Source organism: Phoenix dactylifera, unplaced genomic scaffold (genome assembly GCF_009389715.1).
Source record: "Phoenix dactylifera cultivar Barhee BC4 unplaced genomic scaffold, palm_55x_up_171113_PBpolish2nd_filt_p 000941F, whole genome shotgun sequence".
NCBI classification, from domain to species: domain Eukaryota; kingdom Viridiplantae; phylum Streptophyta; class Magnoliopsida; order Arecales; family Arecaceae; genus Phoenix; species Phoenix dactylifera.
This window is the reverse complement of record NW_024068300.1, coordinates 31,690-41,374: the sequence shown is the minus strand read 5'-3', so window position 1 is coordinate 41,374 and position 9,685 is coordinate 31,690. Positions and strand designations below refer to the sequence as shown.

Here is a 9,685-nt window from a genome sequence, read left to right as displayed (position 1 = left end):
GTGGACTCGAGTCTCATCCATCCATAGGAAAAGTAATGCGTGCACTGATCTCATCGGATCGATCACCGTCCTCGTGATGATCCATCGATCAGGAGCGTTTAGAAATTAATCACTAATGATACATGGCTCAAATTTTCAACTCTTGAGAATATGCATCATCATCTTATTAATTCCTTAGATGATTCATAGACACAATAACAATATGAATGAAAAAGATGCCTTTCATTTATTCAATAATAATAAAGTCAAGTACAAATTATGTCCCAGAATTAATAATGTGTCAGCCAGAATTGGCTTCTAGGGCATACATCTAACAATAACTGCATCTAGAGGTTCATCATTCCATTCTGCTGGGTAGCCACTACATGCTGCTAGGTGTCACTGGTAGATGGTGAGACTCACAGGGAATATCTCGATGATCGATAAACCCTGATGAGTTGAGTTGGAACTGTTCCAATCCATTGAAAGGAGTTTTCAATGATATTGTGATGGAGATCATAATATATCTCACTACCAGTCAGAATAGAACCTATGGGGTCACACACACTAGAGGCATTGACCGAACCGATGGTTGAATCGTGATTAGGAATCACAAGTAATCAATTCGATTGATAATCAGTTGAAGAAGAAACAATGGAGTTAATTAATTGGACTTAAACACAAATCCTACTTCAAGTAGGATTCTTAGAGTCCTAATCAGATTAGAACTGGGAATCCTATTTGGAGTAGGACTGGGATTCCTACTTGGAGTAGGATTCCTACAATCCTAATTAGATTAGGAGTTTTGAATTAAATTTAGATTCCTACTTGGAGTAGGATTCCCAGAGTCCTAATCGGATTAGGACTTCGGATTCAAATTAGAGTTCTAATTGGATTAGAACTAAAATTAAATAAGTCCTAATTGGATTAGAATTTCTTAAGTTCTAATTAATTATTAATCTAATGAATCAACATGACTCCTAATTGGGTTAGTGATAGCCAACTTTAAAGACCACGCAATAGCACGTAGCTGGTAAGATAGTGATTACGGGTATCGATCCACAGGGATTGAGGTACAGTGGTTTTCTTAAAAATAAAAATATTTAAAAGAAAGAGTTTGTGAAGAAAATTAAACTAAGGAATTTAATAAAAAATGCAATTAAAATGTTATCAGTTTGAGGAAACCTAGGGCAAGGAATTCACCACTAATATCGGAACCAGGATTAATTGTATTTTAATTTATTCTTGGATTAACATGCAAATTGGCTACAAGCCTAATAAGCATTTAAATAAAAATCTTACAAAAGTAATTTAGGAACATCCATCTTCGGTTGGCATGAAATGTCTATCCTAAACTAATGTGGCAGGACACTGCATCTTCCCTAAGCATGGGTGATCTTCTATTAACTTAGTGATCATGAAGAACAGTTGTATAAACATCATATTTAAAATCACAGAAATTAAATATGAGATAAAAGATGATATCCATTAAAAATAATAAGTTCATACAACTCCAAGAATATAAAATTAAATACATAAAACCCGTGTCCCTTTGTTAGGGCTGCATCCGGCCCTAGAGAGGAGATCAGCCTTCCATGCAGTGGTAGAAGGCAGCAGCAGCATAGCAGCGGGCTCCCATTTCTTCCTTTTCTTCCTTCGGCGACTCCCTTCTTATCACTTCATTTCTTTTTCTTTTCTTTTTTTTTGTGTGGGAAGTAATTCCTAGAATATCCCAAACTATTATCTCTCCCTTTACTTCTTCTTCCCGTGGGATTTGGCCTCCCCCCCCGGTGGGGAAGAGGAGGAATGCCTTGGTCTTCACATCCGACTCCTTTAAATAGACTGCCCACCTCCTTATTCCGAGTGCTGATAAGGATCAATGGCTGCGGGATAAGGTAGATGATTCTGCTCTGTGATCCTTCGATGATGGGATAAGGATGGAAGCTGAACAGGGGAGTTGATCCAGAACGCTGGGAGATCGTGATGAAGAGGAGATGAAGATGCTGGGAACGGAAGATAACTGGGACGTTGAAGATGCTGGATTTGGTGGGAGGTGAAGGTTGGATTCTGAAACAGGAAAAATGCAGGAGATTTGGAAGAAGCTGGAAGTCTTCCATGAATCGCGGACAGGAGGGAAGATGATCTCTATTTTGGGATGCTGAACGGAATGAAGGGGAGATGAGAGAACCCGTGGATGATGGAATCGTTGCTCAAGAAGTTTGCTGGGGTCAATCCGACGGAAGAGGATGGGTTGGTTCGGAATGAACACAGAGAAATAGGGGATGATGTGGATGAGGCTCACGACTGATCGTAGGATGCTGGAAAATGATCTGGAAAGGCGTTTGAAGAAGTTGGCTTGGCTCGTGGACGTGGGAGAATGATCCGTGGACGAGGAAGTTTGGATTGAGTGTTTGATTCGAACGGGATGAAGCCAAATCGTGGGATGATTCGGATGGGATGACAGCTCTATTCCTTGGGAGGATGAGCTCGTGAACTTGGGATGAGCTTGATTCGGAAGATGAAGATAAGATCCACGATGCAGGGGAGAGAGAGCTCTTCCGTGATGCTCGGGGGGAAGGAGTGCTGGGATTAGTTCCGAAACAGGAGAAGATGCATTTGGACGTTGGGAGAATGATCCTGAGTTCGGTAGGTGATGAAGATGAGCTCCTAAGATTTGTTTTGCTGAGGGGAGATCTCGGATGCATGGGATTGAGCTTTCCAACGGCTCTGTTCCTTGGACGTGGAGGTTCGGTTTTGGCTAGGAGGAGTGGATGATTTTGTTCGTGGGTCACGGGAGGATGAAGCCGAGGGAGCTGGGGAGTAGGGGATCTTTGGATAAGGCTTGGATTCGTGCGCTGAGAAGAAGTCGGAAGAAGATGAACCTGTTCTTTGGACATGGGAAAAATAATGGGTTTGAGAGGCGTGGAGTTGGGTGATGCAAGATGAATGGCTGAGATGGGATGAGGCTTTGGGATCCGTGCAACTAAGATGGTATGCTTTGAGATCTGAGAAACAAATAATTGAAGGGATTTTATTGTTTTTGAGATTAAAATTGGATCATGTGGAAAAAGAGTTGGAACGAGTGGGAAGAAAATTAGGTGACTGAATCAGAGGGTCTTGATTTGTGGGGTGCATGCGATTTGGGTTCAGAGATCATCCTAAATCAATTCGGCTGGACCTGCATCCATTAGACTCAACCAATAATAATAATAAAAAGAATCAAACTTGAATAATTTATTTAAAATGAAATGATGAAGGAAAACATATTTTTTTAGTTAAATTTATAAAATATGTGAATTAAAATAATGATAAGTGCTATGAATAAGATATTAGTTTATGCATTATTTAGCACTTATCACACCCCCCAACCTATATTTTGCTAGTCCTCGAGCAAAATAAAAAGAACTAACTCACTTTTGCAGGAATCACGATTGCATTTACCATATGCAATAAGGCTTTAAACCCCTATATGGCCCTAGTGGACGAGTTTTGTCTCGTAAGGGTTTCCGGCGCAGCTACCCACAAACTGTTGTTGAAAGAATTTATTTTATTATTTTATAAAATCTAATTTCAAATGCCTTAATGTCAAGAACTTCAAAAGCACACAAAGTTTTAATTACTAAGTCAGCCCAAATCCTAGTCAATATGCAACTTAAGTTGAAGTCATTAAGTTTCTGTTAGGGAGTTGTAAGGCTAATTTATACTTAGGTGCTCGGTGATATCTGGACCATACACAAGCTAAGGCTTTAGATTCTCCAAAATACTGCTAAAGCTAGTAGTTTCCAAGAATTGGTCAGATAAGACCTATTCACTGATTCAAAATTATCATATCTTGCAGGATTTTGAGAGTTGTGGATTTTTACTTTAATACCTCATGGGCTTTATCTGTAATATTCCAATTTACTCGAATTTTTACAACGACGGCTTTCACACTATCGTCTTTTTCAAGGTCAATATTATTTTCTCTCTTTTTTTTATTTTGTATTTATAAATAAATTATGCATTTCTACTCTTGTAATGATTCCTCCGTGTAGCGAGCATTCAGTCAACAACTCCCACGCCAGATGGTATAAGGTGTTGGGCATTAAAACTCCCCTACGGACCTATGCTCGAGTTTATCATTACAAGCCCGCTGACCTTTGACAATAGGTAGCCCTTTTCAATGTATCTGACTAAATTCACTTTTTTTTTTTTAATATGAGATAATAGTGAATCTGATAGGTATGATTCATCAGGACTCAAGGTTGCTACCAGACTTAACAACATAATATTGAACCTAACCCTTAGAAGTGCAGGCCATGTGTTGTGAAATTTCAAAGTAAAAATTATCTTACAACTCGCTAAAAGAATTTTTAATAAAAAGAATTCAAATTGACTTATTCCTGACTAGTCATTGGGCTTTATAGATTTTATATACTTTATGTGTTTATCATTTCAACACTAAAGCATAGAAATTAGGTTTTTTTTTTGAGATAAACTTATTTAAAAATACGAAAATATAAAAATTTTTTCAAAAATTTGAATCTCCTATACCCCCCAACCTAGATCAGGCATTGTCCTCAATGTTTTTTTTAATATTATTTTTTTTATTTTACGTTATTTTATTTTGGATGAAAATATGATGCATGTGGAGAATAGAAGCATTTTACCTTAATTGCATCAGTAATATGAGGACTCCTAAAAGAAATACGATAAAAAAATGTGCAAAAACGAACTACGAAAATTGGGTTGCCTCCCAACAAGCCTTAAGTTTAACGTCTTCAGCTAGATGCAGCGCATCCTTATCAAATTATTCCGGGTTCATGCCGAGTTCTCCAAGGAAGAAAATTTGGGAGAGACTGATTATCAGGTAAGAAGTTGACTGCTTCTATGGCCTTGTCTATATCAAAGTCAAAATGGGCCAAGTATGTTTTCAGAGAGTCATCTGCCAAAATATAGGGAAGGTTTTCTTCTACAAGATCATCCATTTTATCTATTAGGAAGCACTCAACTTTCTTTGCGGGTTGATCAGAGGTACGAAATATATTTAACTTGACCTTCATATTTTCAAAGGATATATTCATCACCCCAGTTCTACAATTTATACTCGCATTGGCTGTAGCTAAAAAGGGCCGCCCAAGGATCACGGGGATTTGTTTCTTAGGATTAGGCTCATGTTCCATATCAAGGACGATAAAATCTACTGAAAAATAGAATTTGTCTACCTTGACAAGAATATCTTCAATTATCTCACGTGGTGTTTTTACAGGTCGATCAGCCAATTGAAGGGATACCGAGGTTGGTTTTAACCTAACCCAAGTTTCTCATAAACTGAGTAAGGTAAAAGGTTGACACTTGCCCCTAGATCTAAGAGTGCTCGATCAATGAAATTATTTTCTAAGACACAGGAGATGGTGGGAGCACCAGGATCTTTAAATTTTGGAGGGATGTTGTGACGCAATCGGGGTGGGCTGCAGAATTTTTCTTCTTTGATGATGGCTGAATTTTTTTTTTCTCTAAGCAATGGCAATGGAGGCTAGGGTTCTTTGTGGTGGAAGGAAGGAGGAAGAAGATGGGTTGCTGGATGGCGAGATTAGGTTCAAGGAGGGTCAGCCAATGGACCAAAATTAGGCACCAAGTTTAGTGGGCAGCTGAAATTGGTTGGTTCATTTGCATGTAGGCTGAAATGGGTTTAATTAGACTTTGAATTGCCTTGGACCCAAGGGGAGGACGTGAGAGGGTAATGAGCATGAGGAAATTGCTGGTGGATGAGGTGGCAAGTAAGGATGGCGCACACAAAGGGTGGAGGCGTGAGGAGAAAGAGAATGGATAAGGATAAGGTTGAGTTAGTTAGGGAAATCTCATCCAAAACCAACCCAATTTCAAATGGCGTGAAGGGGAGGCGTCCCACCTTCCCTCAGCCCCTTTGGCATCGCACCAGCAAGAGGAGTAGCCTCTCTTCATGCAAACAAATCATAATTTTGAAATCCAAAAAAAACTAACTTCATTCATCATACCCTCCTTTATATAGAAGGAAAGGTTGGCAAAGGATAAGGATAAGGACTACACAGAATTTTAAATTGGACTCCTAATTATATGTGGACTCAATTCAAAATTTAAATTTTCTAATTGACCAATCAAAGGCCTTGACACCTAAGCCTAGACACCTAAGATCCATATCTATGGCATGTGGATTGAAACCCATCAAAAGGAATTCAGCCGCATGCCATGAATATTTATCTAGGTGGAACTCCTTCTCGGGTACCAACATCAGCATAAAGTTCGGGAGACTTCTCAAATGTCATCTGATATCTAAATTTTATGTTCTTATAGTCATTGGAAAGCTACGGATGTCTACTTTCCAACAAAATTTTAATCAACTTAATCAGACTTCTGTAGCTCCCAAAATATTTAAAATACCACATGGTGTTCAATCTATCACGGATTTCAACTGGATCTGAACTCTGAATTTCTTCCACATGTGAGAGGTCTTCATGGTTGAACTTCTCTATATTTTGACATGTGACCACTTCTAATTAGCCATGGACCCATTCACGCCTTGGACTCAATCTAATTGACACTGAAGAGGCTAACCCATTGTGAATCAAATCACTTATTGCAGGGACTCAATCTAATTTCAGCTTGGACTCAACTATTCTTGGACTCAAATTCTCTTCACCCCTCACCCAATGTCCCACGCCATTAGAATGAGGGTGGTGCTCCTGCATCAACTCTCCCTGGCTGGAAAAAGACTCGACTCTGTCGAGTTCTGTGACTGATAGAGCTCATAGAGATCTGGGTTCAGCCGTTGGACTTCTTTCGTCTTCAACCAAGAGCAATCTGAAATTGGTCTGCCCTTCCATTTAACCAAAAATTTTTGATATCCCCCTCGACGTGTGGACACAATCTGATCATCCAAGATGTCTTCAATGGTGTCTTTAGGGGCTGATCGACATAGTAATGATGGGGGTACGGCTGGAGGGTCTTCATCTTCAGCAAAGTGACCTTCGTAGAGCTGCAGGTCTTCAACATTGAAAATTGGGCTAACCTGCAAGTCTTCAGGCAAATCAAGCACATATGCATTAGGTCCCATTCGTTTCAGTACCTTGAAGGGGCCGGCGCGACGAGGACGTAGCTTCTGAAAATTTCTACGAGGGAAGTGTTCAGCACTCAACCGCGTCATCACAAGGTCTCCTTCTTTGAATTCTAGGGGACGTCGCTTCAAGTCTGCTTGTTGCTTGTAAATCTCGGTGTTGGTGACCAAACGACGTTGAACTTCAGTATGGATGTCTTGTATGTGCCTAGCGAAGTCTTCACCACCTTCGCTGGTCCTTGTGTTGATAGGAAGTGGTACAAGATCAATAGGCCGCCGCGGCTTCAACCCGAGAACAATCTCGAAAGGTGACAATCCTGTGGTACGGTTGACACTGCTGTTGTAGGCAAACTCGGCATGGGGTAAAATCAGATCCCATGACTTCACATGATCCCGGACTAAGCATCGAAGAAGGTTTCCAAGACTGCGGTTGACCACCTCGGTCTGCCCATCGGTTTAGGGGAGATAGGCGCTGGAGAAGGAAAGACGGGTGCCAAGCTTCGCCCAAATTGTCTTCCAAAAATAGCTAACGAACTTGACATCACGATCAGATACAATAGTCTTCGGGAGCCCATGTAGACAAACCACTTCTTTCAAGAACAAATCAGCAACTCGTGATGCATCATAAGTCTTCGCACAGGGCACAAAGTGCGACATCTTTGAAAACCTATCAACAATGACAAAAATAGAATCATATCCTCGTACCGTCTTGGGCAACCCAAGCATGAAGTCCATGCTGAGGTCCTCCCATGGTGAGCTCGGCAATGGCAGTGGAGAGTAGAGGCCAGCATTGGATTTTGTTCCCTTGGCTTTTTGACAAGTTCGGCAATGTTTGATGATTCGGTGGACATCCTTGCGCAAGGTTGGCCAATAGAACCTATCCTCCATCATAACGACGGTCTTGTCACGCCCGAAGTGACCAGCAAGACCTCCCCCATGAACCTCCTGGATGATGTGGTCGTGAAGAGAGGTTTCTGGAATACATAGGCGTGTGCCACGGAAGAGAAAGCCGTCATGGATCGAAAAATCAGAATGCTGCCGGTGACTCCCTGCTGAAATTTCAGTGTAGATAGGCTGAAAATATGCATCAGTAGAATATAGAATTTTCAGATCATTGAAGCCCGTTACTTCTACATTCAAGAGGGTGAGAACATGTGTCTTCCGGCTAAGGGCATCAGCGACTCGATTTTCTGCACCCGGCCTATGCTTCAATACAAAAGTAAATTGCTGCAGCACATCCACCCATCTCGCATGTCGCGTACTTGGCTTCTTTTGTGAATTGATGTGCTTTAAAGAGTCATGGTCGGTGTACATGACAAACTCTCGATATAGAAGATAATGCTTCCAATGTTTAAGAGTTTGAACCACAGCATAAAACTCAATATCATAAGTGGAATACCTTCGCTTGGCGTCGTTGAGCTTTTCACTGTAGAAGGTGACGGGATGACCTTCTTGGCTCAGAACTCCACCAATCCCAATGTGAGAAGCATCACAAGCGACTTCAAAGAGCTGATCAAAGTCTGGAAGTCGAAGAATTGGGGCTTGGGTTAGACGTTCCTTGATGTCTTCAAAGGCTCTAGTGGCGGCCGGTGTCCAACGGAAATTTTCAGCCTTCATACAATTGGTGATTGGTGCTACTATGCTGCTGAAATTTCTTATGAACCGACGGTAGAAGGAAGCCAAGCCATGGAAGCTCCTCACCTCATGAATGTTACTTAGCGTCGGCCACTGATAGTCAACTTTAAAGACCACGCAATAGCACGTATCTAGTAGGATAGTGATTACGGGTATCGATCCACAGGGATTGGGATACAGTTATTTTTTTTTAAAATAAAATATTTAAAAAAGAAAATTTGTAAAGAAAATTAAACTAAAAAATTTAATGAAAATGCAATTGAAGTGATATCAGTTTGAGAGAACCTAGGGCAGAAAATTCACCACTAACATCGGAACAAGGGTTATTTGTATTTTAATTCATTCTTGGATTAACATGCAAATTGACTACAAGCCTAATAAGCATTTAAATAAAAATCTCACAAAAGTAATTTAGGAACATCCATCTTCGGTGGCATGAAATGTCTACCCTAAACTAATGTGGCAGGACACTGCATCTTCCCTAAGCATGGGTGATCTTTTATTAACTTAGTGATCATGAAGAACAGTTGTATAAACGTCATATTTAAAATCACAAAAATTAAATATAAGATAAAAGAGGATATCCATTAAAAATAATAAGTTCATACAACTCCAAGAATATAAAAATTAAATACATAAAAACCTGTGTTCCTTTGTTAGGGCTGCATCCGGCCCTAGGGAGGAGATCAGTCTTCCATGGAGTCGTGGGCGACAGTAGCAGTGGCACAGCAGCGGGCTCCCATTTCTTCTTTTCTTCCTCCCTTCTCTAGATCTCTCCTTCCTTCTCTAGCAATTCATTATTTTTTTCTTTGGAGAAGGCATTCCCAAAAAGATCCAAACTTCTCTCCCTCCTCTGTTTCCCGTGGGACTCCGCCTCCGAAGGGCTGGTTCGGAAGGAGGGGAACTCATCCTTTTATAAGCTCCGCATCCCCTCTGTTTCATCCCGTGGATATGGTCTTCCGGATGGGAAGATAAGGACGGCTGAAGATGATGATCCAC

The 9,685-nt window shown here is 40.7% G+C and overlaps 1 long non-coding RNA gene across 1 annotated transcript; it reads right to left on the bottom strand.

The window, feature by feature from the left end:
• Nucleotides 1-1,936: 1,936 nt before the first annotated feature.
• On the bottom strand, nucleotides 1,937-9,390 carry LOC120107640. The gene is made up of 2 exons (XR_005509347.1): nucleotides 9,330-9,390; nucleotides 1,937-3,157 (listed from the first exon to the last, which is right to left on the bottom strand). It is a non-coding gene; the product is annotated as an uncharacterized LOC120107640 (long non-coding RNA).
• Between the last annotated feature and the right edge of the window lie 295 nt (nucleotides 9,391-9,685).